Here is a 16541-nt window from a genome sequence, read left to right as displayed (position 1 = left end):
AAGTATAGGGCATACTTGGTGGAAGAACATGAGTGAGATCCATAAAAAGAATTTAGCAAAAGCTCACAAGCCGATGGCAATTGTGTACTGTCTGGCAAAATTGCGAGGCACAGAGGAGGTCGTCAGGTAGCTCCGCAAAGAAGTAGAGGGCATACATCGTATGAGTAAAGTCGATGTATGCGAGGTGGAGAAAGAGAATCTGGAATTAAGGCGGAAATTAGCAGCAAAGGACGAAGAGGTGGCTGACGCCAAACGGGCTCTCCAGTCTTGTCTGGCGCATTTGAGTAGTTTCCAGTCCCAGTACGAAAAGGCTTATCAGGACACGCAGCATGCAGTCCTGGTAAAGAAAGAAACAGAGAAGCAGGGGAGACGCTACAGAAGCAATGTAGTGATCTCAAGGCAGCCTTGAGAGCGCTCCATGCTGCAACCACGGAACAAAGGCAGAGCACCATAGACCATGCGAAGTGCTGGAAGCAAATTGCAGACCTGCAATCACTGCTTTCTGTCCAAAATGGATTTCAAGAAACCTTTGGGGAAAAATTAGACCAGGAAGACGGCCCTGATTGGGAAGAATTACAGGAAACAGCGCAGAGATATGTTCAGGGAACATGTGTGCAGGGAAAGCCCCAAAGGAGAAAAGCACCCCCACCCCCCACACAGCAGGTAGTTCAGGCTCTGATGAACCCTGTAACAACCCACCGCACAGCCACATCAGACGAGGCAGAATTCCAAAATCCACCCCCCTCACAGTGACCCAATTACAGGACGCGTGTGCAAAAATCACACCGTTCCTCCCCGCTTCAGACCCACACCATTTCTTTGCCACCGTCAAACATCAGGCGACCATGTACGGCCTGGATGAGAGAGAGCATGTAAAGCTCATGGTTCTAAGTTTAGATCCATCGGTAGCAGCAGCCCTTCCCAACCCACAGAACGTAGGAGGAGGCACACTTGCAGAAATGCATACCACCATCCTGGATGTGTTCGGGTGACCCCGTGGGTGGCCTAAATAAATGTGGGCAGAAGAAGTCTGAGCACACCACAGCGTTCGCAGGACGCCTGTGGATTCACTTCGAAGCCGTTTTTGGAGACGTAGACCGTGCCCATTTGTCCCCAGACAATATGGCCAAATGGACCCGCACCCTTATCTCCCATGCCACAGAGGCAGGACAGAATGCCTGCAATAGTTATGATCCCTCGGAGGAGGCTCATAACTAGATGTGGGTGGTTAAAAGATTGTCCCGCGTTTGGGAGCAGTCTGTTCACAATAGACCCGCCGCTAAAACCACCGAGGAAAAGCAAGCCGCCACAGACATGCAGGAAGTAAAAGCCACACCTCACAACCCCGCCTGGGTAAATGAGGGAAAGAACAGCCCCCCAACAAAATCGCAAGAACGTTACAACTGCGGACAGTTGGGACATTTTGCAAAAGAGTGCAATGCCCCTAAAAAGCCACCGAGAGCCCAGCAAACAGGCACTCTGAGTAAGAAAAAGGCAGAGCGCGTACATAGCGTTAGCGCCCGTTCGGATCAGACGGACTTGACCGGAACGGACTGACGGTGTACAGGCTCCCCCAGTTGGGTCTGCGATACCCTTTGGGATAGGTCAGGATGACCCGTAGTCGCAGCGAAAAGTTGGGGACAGCCTATCGAGTTTCTTTGGGACACAGGAGGGTCCCGCACCACCCTTTTTCAAAAGGACACGTGGCCCACTACAGCCACTATCACCTTCAGCGGCTTTATAGGCCACTCACAGCAGGGACACATCACAGCCCCTGTACCCATTCAAATAGGAAACATTACCACAAAACACTCCGTAGTTTTAGTCAACCTGCCCCACACAGCAGAACACATTCTGGGAATCGACTTTATGAATTCCCACCACCTATCCTTCGATCCAGTCAACCAGTGTGTCTGGAAGATGGCGAAATCCGCTAGAGCCCCCGCAACGCTCAACATAGGGGACAATATGAACAAAATTAGCGCAGTAGGCGAGTTTTGGTTCAACCCCACCACACTCAGCACGGACCGGCAGGTTAGGGCAGTCCTGCAAAAGAACAGGGCAGCATTCGCGACCCACAAGCACGACTGTGGACGGATGACTGGCTCCGTACAAGTAACAGGACCGGACCCTAGACCCCCAAAACAGTACGGATTCCCCCTAGAAGCAGAGGGAGAAATCCTAAAAGTTATAGAGAGCTTATTAGAGCAGGGCGTACTAAGACCGGTAGCCTCTACTAATAATGCCCCGATTTGGCCAGTGAGAAAGCCCGACGGATCATGGCGCTTGACCATTGATTATCGGGAACTCAATAAAGTCACCACCGCAGCAGCCCCCACCGTAGCAACAAGTCCCGAGACCATGCTCAAACAGGGACTCAATTCCCAATATTTCACGGTTTTGGACGTCAGTAATGGATTCTGGTCCATTCCACTGGCAAAGGCGTGCCAGTATAAATTTGCCTTCACTTTTAAAGCGCAGCAGTACACAAGGCTTCCACAACTCCCCCTCCATTTTCCACCGACAGCTGGGAAATGGACTAGCGAAATTTTCTCGCCCCGAATGTCTGGTACAGTATGTAGATGATCTACTACTGCAGACAGACACTAAGGAAGAGCACATTGAGCTTCTGTCCGAACTCCTGGAATTGTTACATTCCATTGGCTGTAAAGTCAACCCCAAAAAGGCCCAGATTTTGGAAGAAAAGGTGGTATATTTGGGTACAATTATCACGCACGGCAAACGCGAGATCGAGCATAAAAGAATTGACTTGATCACTAAATTGCCCCTTCCCCAGAACGTTTCAGCCCTCCGGTCGTTTTTAGGACTGGTTGGCTACTGCTGAAACCACATTGACGGTTTCGCCAGCAAGGCAGCGCCCCTCTCAGACCTCCTAAAGAAAGGAGCCCCCTGGGAGTGGCTTCCGCAGCATACGGATGCTGTGGAATCATTAAAACAGGCGCTCATAGCCGCCCCCGCACTACAAGTTCCAGACCCGCTTTCCCCTTACGCCATAGAGGTAGCGACCACAGACCACACCCTTTCAGCCGTGCTCCTGCAGGAACGGCACGACCAGTTAAGACCCGTGGCTTATGCCTCCCGAATTTTAGATGCTGTGGAGCAGGGATTTTCAGCCTGTGAGAGGCACCTGCTCGCAGTTTTCTGGGCAGTTCAGTACTTTTCCTATATTACCAGACTGAACCCCATCACCATTTTGACCGAACACACCCCCACCCAACTTTTACTAGACGGACGACTTAAGGACGGTACCGTCAGCCAAATAAGCGTAGCTAGGTGGACCCTTCTCTTGCAAGGACGGGACATCACAGTCAAACGGACAAAGACCCACATATACTTAGCGGGCAATTTACAGTACCCCGGAACCCCCCATGAATGTGAAATCATCTCTCCACACCATAATACAGCCCCCTTTATAGCTAAAACACCCCCCAGAAAATTAGCAAATCCATCTCAGAGCCCGCCTCACCCGGACACGTGTGACCCCATTAAGATTTATGTGGATGGATCTTCCACAGTCTTAGATGGGCAACGCGTAACAGGTTGCGGGATTTATGTGGAGGACGTGCAGGGACGCGCCCTCGAGGAGATAGCATTAAAACTCCCCGGACACTTAGGCGCGCAGGCAGCAGAGCTTGCGGCCATCGCGTACATAATAGAGCACCCAGATTCCTTCCCCAGTCCAGCAGACATATACTCAGACAGCCTATATGTCTGCAACAGCCTTACAGAATTTCTGCCCCTGTGGGAAACAAGAGGATTTGTTTCCGCGGATGGGAAACCCCTCCCCTCAGCCCCATTACTCCGCCATATTTTACAAAAAGCCCGGGACAGCACTTTTGGCATTATAAAAGTCCGCAGCCACCATCGTTCCTCCCCCCCTGGAAATGTAAAAGCCGACGCACTGGCTAAGTCCAGGCATGGGTACTTTTGGAAACCCCCCGAAAGCGCGCCAGTGAGTGCAGTTCAGGTCACGCAGACTAGGATCGAGGATCTAGTAGAGGCCCAGAAGCAGGATAGCGCTCTCACTGAGATTGTGAAAGGGAAGTTTCCAGCCTCCTACGAGAGGTTCAGAAATACGCTGACCACACACGGCGGTGTGGTGTTAAAGGACACCCTTTATGTAGTTCCTGAGCAGGATAGGAACCAATTAATTTGTTTATTCCATGATGGTCATGGACACCAGGGAATCAATCCCACTACAGCCCACCTGAAACAGCTTTGTTGGTGGCCAAATCCCAAGGAAGATGTAAGCCATTACATTGAGAATTGCCTTATCTGTGCGCAGAACAACCCCGATAGATATGCCAAAAAGGCCCAACTCAGCCACACCCGACCCGTTAACGGCCCCTGGACTAACCTCCAGATTAATTTTATAGGTCCATTGCCCCCTTGCAGGAATGGCTATAAATATGTTCTGGTGATCATAGACACTTTTACAAAGTGGGTGGAAGCATTTCCAGGCCGCACCAACACCGCGAAAACCACAGCCAAGATCCTAACCCACCACATCTTTACAAGATGGGGACTCCCCCGCAGTATTGAATCGGACCAAGGTTCTCACTTTACGGGACGGGTCATGCAGAACGTCCTCACGATATTTGGCATTACCCAAAAATTCCACATTGCGTACCACGCACAGTCGAGTGGTATAGTGGAGCGCATGAATCGGACCCTAAAAACCACCCTCCGAAAAATGGTCCAGCAGAACAACACCACTTGGGGCTCAGTCCTCCCTTTTGCGCTGATGTTTTTGCGTAACACTGTTTTCACCTCCACAGGTTACACCCCACACACTCTTATGACCGGACGTCCCATGAAAGGGACAGAATACTTGTTAGGTTTAGACCTGACCAGCCCTGAAGTAACGGCCCTCACCCACGAGAAAGCCGTGGAGCAATTAGTTGCTAATGTAAAAACGGCTCAGTTAGCAGCCGCAGTTAAATTGGGCACCAAAAAGAAACAGAACAAGGCCTGTTTTGATAAGGCAGTGCATGCAACGGAGTATGATATCGGACAGCAAGTGATGTTGTCTGTATATAACCCCAGCACATTCCTGTCTCCAAAATACTCGGGTCCGTACTCCATTACGGATAAAGTAAGCCCATCGGTATACAAAATAAAATACCCAAATGGTAAGACTGCGTGGTTTCATATAAACCAGTTAAAGGCTTATGGAGCACAGTCAAACCACGCCCACCACGTCATGCTTGACGCAGCAGACCACACCCCGCCCACAGCCAACGTAACCAGGCCAACCCCCACCACGTCCAGCCCAGACACGGACTCGCCCTCGAGTCCACCCCCAAAATCTACACTCCGCTCCGGAACGCCCACAGACTGCAGCAGCAGAGACAGCGACTGTGACTCGGGTAATAGCCACAGCACACCTCCCTACTATCCCCATACAACCGGACCCACACCCAGCGACTCCGATTTCGACTCCAGTGATCCCTTCCTGATCACTTTTCTAAACAAATCACACCACCGACCACCGAACCACACGGACTTTGTTCCCACACAACTCGACACAACTCATTGGCACCGCGACAACTCCTACAGACTCGTCCGCAACGACGAAAGCAACCCCAACTCACACCAAGCAGCCCTTTCAGCCCTAATTCACTCCAGAGTTTGGCACCCGGGAGAAGGGGACGACCTCGAGTCTGACTCCCAAGCCACCAACCCCTTTGCGACCCTGTTCGCAACAGAGAACTGAGGTGTCCACATGATGTTTAAAGGAAACGCTTGGGAGAAGTGTTGTCCTTCCTGATGGAACCTGCAGGATGTTTTATGTTGTTCGGACGTTTGTTTTGTGTTGTTCGTCCGACAGGAGAATTTTTCTCCAGCCGCTTGTTCAGCGGTACCAACTTATCTGCAGGTACCTGGTCAACAGACCAGACGCTTGTTCAATGGAACTAGCTTGTCTGCAGACATTTCAGCTGATACCGGTCGGGTACCAGACGCCCGATCGTAACTGCTCTTCTGATTCAAGGGAGATAATCACTGTAGCAACCCCACCACGATGACTACATTTTTGCCCGTTCTTGTCGGTTGCTCAGGCAGTGGAGAAACGGCGTGAGACCCGCCCTGCCTGGGGACCCTCCCGTTGGTCAAACACGCTCGGGTAGGGGAGATACGGCATTGGTAGCCGTCCTACCCGGGGACTCCATCCAAATCTTACCCGTCGCAGCCCATATGGATCTCATTTGGCATTTTTTCATTTCAAAAAGTTTTAATTTGTTTAGGCGACCTTTAGGTTGCTGCCATATGCTATTTACATCCTGGATGGTAAATCAGCACTGGTCCGTCATTGGGAAGTGTGCCGTGTCCTAAAATTTGTTTTGAAAAAAATATGAGGGAGTTACACATTGTGACCAATTATGAGGGAATAATTGGCCCCAAAGGACAGACACACTAACACAACGGCTTTTAAACCAAGGTAGTTATAGAAATTATGCTTGTTTTTACAGAATTCCAGAGGCTCCAGGACCGGAGAAATAAAAGAACACAAGAAGGAAAAGGAAAGAGGACAGCCAGGACAGCCATGAGGATTTCTTGCATCGTGCTCAACATTTTTTTCACGAACATTTGGTTGCGCGGGAACGCGGACTCCATTACTTCAAACCTCCCTGCCGTTAATGTTTCACTGCCCTGCAGTACCCAAAGCCCAGTCACCAGCGACACTGCATCTTCCTGGTGTGCCAGGTTCATAATCTGGTACACCCTGTCCTACGTGATTGAAGCACTGTTAGCGTTGGCAATACTCTGCTGTGTAGTGCAGACTATGCGCCTCCGCAAATGGAGAAGGAGAGCGTACCGCGCTCGAACGCCGGTATATCGGATCCGATCCCCTATATTCGGTTATGACCAGACCCCCGCGACCTATAACAAAATAATAAAGAACATGCACTTGCGTTTTTACTGTAAATAAAAAGATGTACAAAACTTTTCATGAACAAAAAAAAAATGTATGATCCTGAGCTTGACTGCCAAGCCAGGAAAGAGAATATTAAATGTTGTGATTGTTGTTGTATGTTTTAGGAAGATAGGGTAATGCAATGTTTAGTGAGTTTGGTGTATTTAGGTAAAATTAGAGGTTCCAAGTTTTTTATTTTGTAAATGCATGCCCCTGCCTGACATAGCGCCCTTACAATTGTTTAGGTAAAAATGTTTTGTGCATAGCTAGGGTCAGAGCAGTGGCCATGTAGGAGGTGTCCCCCCCCGCCCCCCCCCCCCCCGGTCAGGGAATGGAAAGAACAAAATTTATGTGATCCTTCACGCTTCGCGTTAGGATCACAAGGAGGGATTGTAGCCACCTAAAATGGCTGATTCCCGAGTAAAATGGCCAAACCCCGATCTAAAATGGCGAACTAAAGAGGCTGATGGGAAAATCAGCCAACAGGACTCAAACGGACAGCTGCAGGCAAAATAGTGTATTCGGCTCTGGGGAAGTAAGCCCAGACCGATACCTGCAACCATTAACAGCACATCAACCCAGCCATCTGCATTTTAATCAGCCATCCCCGGGAACAATTGCTACAAATTAGCAATTGAAAGCCGATCCAGACCTTTTCGGCGCCAGCAGTGGCTGAGACAAAGAAAGGTGGACGACCACGCCCCGATCAAGGAATCGACCCATTATTGGAGCATATCGAACCCAGTGATGGGGACCAAGTCCAATCACTTGGGACCAGGGTCAAGGTCCGCCCCGAGAGGCGGGAAGCCCCTAGGGACTATAAAAATAGGGGCCAAGTTCAGATCGACCCTTCTTCTCCCACTCGCAACCTTCGAGACCCTTCGACGAAGAAACAAGTAAGTGTTACTCCAGCGATCGCTACCAGATAGGTGTTCCAGACTATCGACTCGTACCAGCCTTTTTGAATCCCGCAGGCCAGACCCAATTCGATAGACCATTCGTTTCCCTGACCTGGTGGGCCACAACCAAAGTTAAGTATTGGCCTTTAGTGGAGGTAATAGTCTAGAAGTAGGATTATTGTATAAGTATTTATTGCTGTATATAATAAATGATCGTTGATTTAACATTTACTAAGCGGTGTGCTGCATTATTAATCATTACTTGAGTTTGAACTACGTGGCGGTATCAGAAAGATACCTGGCGACTCGTGAGCGAAGGTGACAGAATTAGAGCTAATAAAACTAAGGCTAATAAGAGCAACAATAAAGCCACAGTTGTACCCAACATTAGTCTTTGTGCAATTGATCGTGCATCAATTCCCCAACAATACACACCCTGAACGACATAAAGCAAACCACTACCCGAGGGATCGCTTCAGGTGGGAAACCGCGGCCTAGTACGAAAGAACGAGCGCAGCGGAGAAGGGGGAGTGAAGTGGCAAGTGAGAGGTGTGCAGGGTAAGACGGGGAAAGAACGGGCAGTAACCACAGAGTGGGCGAGGGATAAGCGAGACAGTTATTCCAGGCAGGGGGGTCACCATAATAGCAGGAAAGCTAGCGCTGGGCGTACACAGGAGAGCAGGGCTGCGGCGCGGCCCCAACAGGGGGGACGCCAGGCCGGGGCGGGGGGGGAGGGGGGGAGTGGGGAGGACCACACAAGGACAGGGGAACAAACGGGGATAGGAGCAAGGGAAAGGGGGACAAAAGAGGGGAAAATGGAAGGGGGGATAAGGGAGGGGTCGGCGGGGGGAATAGGGAGGGGAGGAAAAATAAAATTAGAACGAAAGCAGCAATAAGGATACAAAGGGCCACAACCAGGGGCCCGGAGCAAGGAAGCAGCGCAAGCAACCACCCAATACGGTCTCTGGGCGAAGGGAGATCCCGGAGAGCAGGGGCCTACCCACGTGGCGGACGCATAGTGGGCGGCCATGTTGGGTGCCCCCTGGATAAAGGGAAACCACAGAGTGCAGGGGCCCGACCGCATGGGGAGAGCAGTGACAGCGGCCATCTTGGACATCCCCCTAACAAAGGGAAACCCCGAAGTGCAGGGGTGCGTCCAACAGATAAGTATGGTTAATCCCGCAGGAGCGGGGGGACGAGAGCCATGGGGTGGCAATACTGAACAGCAAGAGGATGATGTTTAAGACGACAAAGACGGTTACGGACCCAGGGGATGGTAAGTCATGGTTAGCGGGGCCCTGGTTGGGGCACCGGTAGTACTCGTTAACATCTACGCTCCCAACTGGGTAGACACAAAATTCATTAAAAAGACCATGGCGGAAATCCCCGACATAGCGACGCACCAACTAATCATGGGGGAGGGAATTTAACTGTGTACAGGACCCAAGGACAGACAGGTCAAACCCCAAAACAGGGAAGACCTCAAACATGGCAAAGGAACTCCGGTAGTTCATGGAGCAGATGGGGGCGGTGGACCCTTGGGGAGAAGCAGCTCTCCTTCTCCCCAGGACACAATGTATATAGCAGGATCGACTTCTTTGTGGTGGGGAAAATGGCACTTCCAGGGCTGATCAAAAAGGAATACTCCGCAATTGCAATCACCACGCTCCACATCATATGGATGTGAGGTTGGAGATGGGCAGGGCCCAATGCCCCACATAGAAGTTAGATACTGCCCTATTAGCCGACAAGGCTTTCAGCAAAAGGCCACAGCAGAGTAGAAGTAGAACAACCAAAACAGGGAGGTTTCACCCTCCACGCTCTGGGAGGCGCTAAAGGCCGTGATTAGAGGGAAAATTATCGCCTTCAACGCGCGAAGAGTCAAGGAGGAAAGGACGGCTAGGCACAAGCTGGTCGACTACAGACTGCAGGTAGACCCTAAATATTCCGAGGCCCCGACCGTAGAGCTCCTGGCAGAGAGGCAAAAGCTACAAATGGACTTTGATCTGCTCTCCACGAGGAAAGCAGTGCACCAATTCCGCCAGGCATGGGGGACCCGATACGAACTCAGAGACAAAGCCAGCCGCCTACTGGCACACCAGCTGAGAAAGCAGGCAGCTACTGGAGAGATCGCACAAATCAGGGACAACAGAAGCACATTAGAAACAGAAACAGAAAAAGTCAACAAAACCTTTGAGGCCTTTTACCGAGGGCAGTACTCCTCGAAACCCCCAGCAGGGGAATCGGGGATGAAACGGATCCTCGATGGACTGGACATGCCACTTGTGGGGGAAGACAGAAAACGGGGCTTGGAAGCACCACTAGCACTGGGAGAGATCATGGAGACTATTAGCTCCATGCAGGCGGGGAAGGCACTGGGATCAGACGGGTTCCCGGCGGACTTCTACAAAATATTTGCGCCAGCACTGGCCATCTGTTCAGATTCGCTGGCTAGGAGCACACTGCCCCCTACACTAACACAGGCGTCAATCTCGCTAATACCTAAGAAAGACAAAGACCCAACAGAACGTGGGTCACACAGACCCATCTCACTACTAAACGTAGACTCCAAATTATTGGCCAAGATCCTAGCCAAAAGGCTAGAAGACTGCGTACCAGAGGTGGTCGCAGAAGATCAAACGGGCTTTGCCAAAGGTAAACAGCTAACATCGAACATCAGGCGCCTGCTGAAGTGATAATGACCCAATCCGGGGAGGGAACACCAGAGGTGATCCTCTCCCTGGACGCAGAAAAGGCCTTTGACAGAATCGAGTGGCAGTACCTCAGAGGTACTGGAGCAGTTCAGGCTCGGATCAGGGTTCACCTCCTGGGTGAAGCTCCTATACAACACTCCCACGGCGAGCGTATGGACAAACCACATCAACTCCCAGTACTTCCAGCTGCACAGGGACATCAGGCAGGGATGCCCACTGTCCCCATTGCTGTTCGCCCTAGCGATCGAAACAGTAGTGATCGCTCTCAGAACAGCAAAAAACTGGACGGGGATCCAAAGGGGAGGCATAGAGCACAGAGTCTCGCTCTATGCGGATGACCTGCTCCTCCACATCTCGGACCCACAAAGCAGCATGGAAGGAATCATTGCGCTCCTGAAAGAGTTTGGTGCCTTCTCGGGCTACAAACTCAACATGAAAAAGCGAGATCTTTCCGGTGTACCCACAAAGGGGAGGGGCAGCCTCCTGCAGGGGGCCTCGCTCCAGGCTCTCGCCACAGCGGCACTCCCATCCCCACCCAAAGAACACTGCAGCAGCCCAGCGGTGGTAGCCACCCTCCAGACCTGGAACCAACTACGGTAGCAATTCGGCCTGACCGAAAAGTCCGACAAAGCCCCCATCTGCAGCAACCATAGGTTCATACCAGTGTTTACTGACGCCACCTTTAAAACGTGGAGAAAGGATGGGGGGGACACTGATAGTTAGGGACCTATACACCGATGGCAGGGTCACAACAATGGACGAACTGACGGAGAGATTTCAGCTAGCTAGAGGCAATGAACTAAGGTACCTGCAGCTTAAAAATTTCCTGCGGAAGGAGACAAGGACGTACCCACGACAGACACTACTACAGGAGTTACTTGACGCAAACATTCTAGGTAAAGGAAACTGTAGCGACATGTACGAACGACTGGTAGAGAGGGCCGATACTGTACTGAACACAAAGAGGAAGAAACGGGAGGAAGACTTCGGGCTCGAAATAGGGTGGGGATTCTGGAGTGAAGCACTGCATAGGGTCAACTCCACCTCTCCGTGTGCAAGACTCAACCTAACGCAACTAAAGGTGGTACATAGAGCTCACCTAACATGAACCTGAATGAGTAGGTTCTTCCTGGAGGTGGAGGACAGATGTGACCAGTGCCAAGGGGCCCCGGCCAACCACGCCCACATGTTCTGATTTTGCCCCAGAATCACTGGGTATTTGCCTTCTTCGAGGCAATGTCCAAAGTGGTGGGGGTGAGGGTGGAGCCATGCCCGAAAGTGGCGGTCTTCGGGGGTATCAGACCAGCCAGATCTATTCATAGGGAGGAGGACGGACGTCCTTGCCTTTGCCGCCCTGATCGCCCGCCATAGAATCCTGTTTGGCTGGCTATCAGCAGCACCACCCAAAGCTGCAGACTGGCTGTCTGACCTACCAGAATCTCTCCAAATGGAGAAAATCAAATTCGCCATCCGAGGGTCGGACGATGGTTCCTTCAGAACATGGGAGCCATTCACCCTACTGTTCCGGGACCTGTTGGTGGCCAACGAACAGGCTGATAAATAATCAAGTAGCCAAGGGCCAGGGGAAAGTAGCCAAACACGAGAATATAGAAGGAAAGAGGAAAGGCCCGGGGGTGTGAGGAGCAGTGCAAGAGGGGTAGGTAAAATCAATAGAAAAGAAAGATGAACTGCAGGGAGGGAGAGGGAGAGGGGGGAGGGAGAGAGGGTGAAAGAAGGAAAGACAGGAGACAAAGAACAATAGAGCGGAACCGGGGTGGGGAGGGTCGGGGAAGACGAGGGAACTGGAAGGAGAGCAAAGGAAATGACAACGACCATGACATGTTCTATGTTCTATGAGAAACACAGCAAGAGAGTGAGAAAGTACAGGAGGAAGAAACAACGAGCGGCCGAAGCAGAGGCAAACGCGCAACAACAGCGAAAACCGACCGGGAGAACCCCTCCCCCACCCAGATCCATTTTGTATTACTGGTGTTATGGGTCAGGGTTTAGAGAATCCCAAAGTGTATCATGGAGTTCACCTGACCCACAACTTTTAATAGATTGTGGTTTGGAGAGCACCGGCTCATTCTACAGGTATGGTACAGCAGAAAATGGACCAGTGGTTTTTTAAAAACAAAACAATGTTTATTCTATAAACTCAAGTTAACCTTTCCAAAACAGTGAACATCTTCGCAACCAGTAAATCAAATACACCCCCCAAAGAATACAACACTAAGTAATCTGTATGCTGTTCTTTTAACATCCAAAAGACTTAACAAACCTTCAAACCAGCACATTAGGGTTTACATTCAAGACTGAAAACATTTATAATTCTTCTGAATTCACCAAATGATTAAGAGATAGTCCTTCATGGCAGAGATCAACAGCAGTGCAGCTCACAGGCACATCCAAGCTTTCTCAAACTGAAACTAAAAAGCAGAAGTGGAGCTCAGCTCCACCCATACTCTGACATCACTCCAGTAACATGAGCAGCTCCATTTCTTAAAGGTACATTTCTTAAATCCTCATTTCTTAAAGGGTACTCTCACATGACACCTCCCCCCCACCCCCCCAAGAAAAAAAAGTAAACCATCAACTTCAAGATGGTTTCATTTTTCACCTTTGCACTATCCTTTAAGAAATGCACACACGCAAACAGGTATAATAATAAAGTCAATTGTTTCTGTTCTTCTTCCTCCAACTGAAATCCTTCATGATTGACAGTCTCGTTGAACAGGAAGGCATCTGCACGATCCGTACAATTCTCTACGCCTCGGCATGTCTCTTTAAAGTCAGATACATTAGTTCAATCTGATCCTTGTAATTCTCCAACACATGCGCATTGGTTATCACAGCTTTCAGGCAGTCACATGCCCGTCGAAAGTCTGCTGTCCATTGAAATTTTTGAGGTTTCTTAAGCAAGTCCATCAGTGGAGCAATCACGCTACAAAACATTTGCACAAATGTTCAATCAAATCCACTCGTGCCAAGAAATCGTATTACTTCCCTTTGACTCGAGGTATTCGAAAACTCCTCAAGGAAATTGATTTGGGCTTTTCCAAATTCACTTTTGGCTAGGTTTGTCACCAAACCCGCCTCCTGAAGTCGATCGAATAACTCTATCAGATGTTTTAAATGGTCTTTCCATGTCTGGCTGAAAATTACCAGATCGTCGATGTATACCGCACAATTGGGTAATCCTGAAACAACTTTGTTAGTTAACCGTTGAAATGTGGCTGGGGTGTTTTTCATGCCAAATGGCATTTAACTTTGAATTGGTATATACCATCTGGAGTCACAAAAGCTGAAATATCCTTTGCCCTTTCTGATAAAGGTACCTGCCAGTAACCTTTAAGTAAATCCAATTTGGAAATAAAAACAGACTGTCCCACTTTCCCAATGCAATCCTCCAAACATGGGATAGGATATGAGTCTGTTCTTGTAACTGCATTAATCTTTCTATAGTCCACGCACAACCGTTGGGTACCGTCTGGTTTAGGTACCATCACTATGGGTGAGCTCCACTGGCTGCAACCCACCTCAATTATGCCATTTTTAAGCATACTCTCAATCTCTTTGTTAACCTGTGCCAATTTTAAAGGGTTAAGTCTGCATATGGATGTTGTTTGATTGGAACAGCATTTCCCGCATCTGCATCATGAATAGCCATTTTAGTACTTCCCAATTTATCTCCACAAACTTGCCCATGTGATATCAATAGTTCTTTCAGGTCAGTTCGTTTTTCCTCTGGAAGGTAACTCAACAATTTATACCAATTTTTAAGAACATTGTCATTTTCCAATTTAATTTGAGGTATGTCAAATTCACAGTCATCTGGATTTGGTTCGTCACTTTGAGTCAGAATCATTAAAATCTCCTCCTTTTTCTCTCCTTCCCTTCCAAAGTACCTTTTAAACATTTCACATGACACACTCGGTGAGTCTTCCTTCTATCTGGTGTTTTAATCACATAATTCACCTCACTTAATTTCCTTTCAATCTGATAAGGTCCACAAAACCTAGCTTTTAAAGGTTCACCTACCACTGGTAACAACACTAAAACATTATCTCCACTGGCAAAACTACGAACTTTGGATTTCTTATGCGCGACCCGTTTCATCACAACGAGCCTCAGTCATCATCGGGTGGGCAAGATAAAAGTCAACGTGTAATGGCTGGAGCTAAACTATGCGTCATCAATGCTTTTTTTCAGGGCAAACGTTGCTACAAGGTATTGTAGTGTCATTAAGATCTGGGACGCGTTGCCCCCCCCACCGGCAACAGGACCCTCTGTTCTGGCAGCCGACCAATGGGGGCGATTGTGGGCACCCCCACGAGATTGGGAAACCTGCGGGCATGAGTGCACTGCCAGCAAAGCGGAGGATCTCGCTGACGGAGAATCCCGCCCCTGGTCACTGGCACAAACCTGACCTTATCAGTAAAAGACCTGGTCTGCTCAGCTTTCTCCACACCCACAACAGTGCAGGTTGTGACAATGGACACTCCCTTATCAGCACCAACGTGAAGGTGCAACCCCAAAAGTTTCACAGCTCCCAATACTGCCCCCCACTATATATCAACATCTCTAGCACAAGAAATTATGCCAAACACCAGCACTTTGCATTGGCATTCGAATGGCTGCTTTCCACTAAAGGCTTATCATGAAATGCCAATGCTGATACTGATGAAGCTTGCAAGTCGCTGAGTTCAATCATTTATGACACAGCAGCAAAATTTGGTAAAAATGGAATCCACAAAAAGACTGGTTTGAGACATATTCACAAGGATCACGTTTGTCATTGAAGCAAAAAGCAAAGTCTACTTGATGCACAACACAAACACAAAAGCCAGAACACTGCATGGCTTGGAAAATAACCAAGGCAGTCTTGCAAAAGACAGGAAGATTACTGCGTAAATAAACACTGGATTAACTTGCGACAAGAAATTCCTATGACATTGGAAATCTGTATACTACTTTAAGGGCCTTGCCTGTTGATTCCTTTATCTCCTTTCTTTATTTTTGCTATTATCATTTTGTTCCATTGATATTTAATGGACATATATTTTTCAGGCAAGCAGGGGAAGCGAGGAACTCAAAAATTACAAAAGAGAATACTGTGCTTGCCTTCGGACAGCAGAAGTTAGACTTTTCTGCACCCGAGAGATCGGTGGGACTTGGTTCGATTGGTTGACTGGTGGCCAATGAATTGGCCAAAAGGCTGTATTCTGCCCGGTATAGGCGTTGACTGGATCTGACCCAAGTTGGGTGATTTTCAGAGAACCAAGGAAAAGACAGTTAATTCTTGGATGCACAGAGGAAAGTGGTGAGTTGATTGGTTAGTGAGTAACTGACATTAGGGACTGTCCTATGAGACCTTTGTAATCCGATGAGTCTCATTGATTCATGCGTTCTCTGCCCAAAGGCAGGGCCTTCGGTCATTGCTTGCTGATGCTTCATCCGGAGAAGCCTTTCTTGGTAGTTTTTGACAATGGATTGTCATGGTCTTCCATTTTCAGGGGCAAGACGAAGAGGCAGACCAGGAATGGAACCCAAACAAGCCATCTAGCAAACTGAGAAAACCAGACTTCCAATCCTATGAGTACTTGCTATTTCCAACACCCCTCCAGCCTCGAACGATCCCAAAACAGATAAATTCATGGCCACAGTAACCTTCACAGATCTGGCAGCACCATCCTTGCCCTGCTCTGAGGCTGCAGGTATGCCTGCAAAACGGAGCAGATTTCTGTGAGCACCTGCTTTGTAAAATGATGACGCATGCACTGTTCCTGGATTAGACTACTGTAAGAGAAATGCTTCCGAGGTGGATAAAACCTCATGCTGATAACAGAAAAGGTATATAGAGAAATAATTCTCTACATTTCTTTGATTTGGATGACAATTTGATTTTAATACTATTTTAATATTTTCAGTAAATATCTAATTAATTTTTGCCTCTGCCTTATTTTTCAATTCATTTTATTAGATTGAGAA

At 48.9% G+C, this 16541-nt stretch overlaps 1 protein-coding gene and 1 long non-coding RNA gene across 3 annotated transcripts in view; one reads left to right on the top strand and one right to left on the bottom strand.

The window, feature by feature from the left end:
* The window catches only part of gpr180 (G protein-coupled receptor 180), a 291090-nt gene that overhangs the window by 22415 nt on the left and 252134 nt on the right, over positions 1–16541 (bottom strand). The gene's annotated exons all lie outside the window — the stretch shown is intronic.
* Positions 1–16541, top strand: part of LOC140391591 (uncharacterized) — a 47024-nt gene that overhangs the window by 29827 nt on the left and 656 nt on the right. The window contains exon 3 of the long non-coding RNA XR_011935126.1: positions 16067–16403. This is a non-coding gene — a long non-coding RNA (uncharacterized lncRNA). The remainder of the gene's footprint in view (positions 1–16066; positions 16404–16541) is intronic.

The sequence above is a fragment of the Scyliorhinus torazame genome, chromosome 15 (genome assembly GCF_047496885.1).
Source record: "Scyliorhinus torazame isolate Kashiwa2021f chromosome 15, sScyTor2.1, whole genome shotgun sequence".
Classification (NCBI taxonomy): Eukaryota; Metazoa; Chordata; class Chondrichthyes; order Carcharhiniformes; family Scyliorhinidae; genus Scyliorhinus; species Scyliorhinus torazame.
Note: the sequence above shows the minus strand (reverse complement) of the source record. Positions and strands in the feature narration are given on the sequence as shown.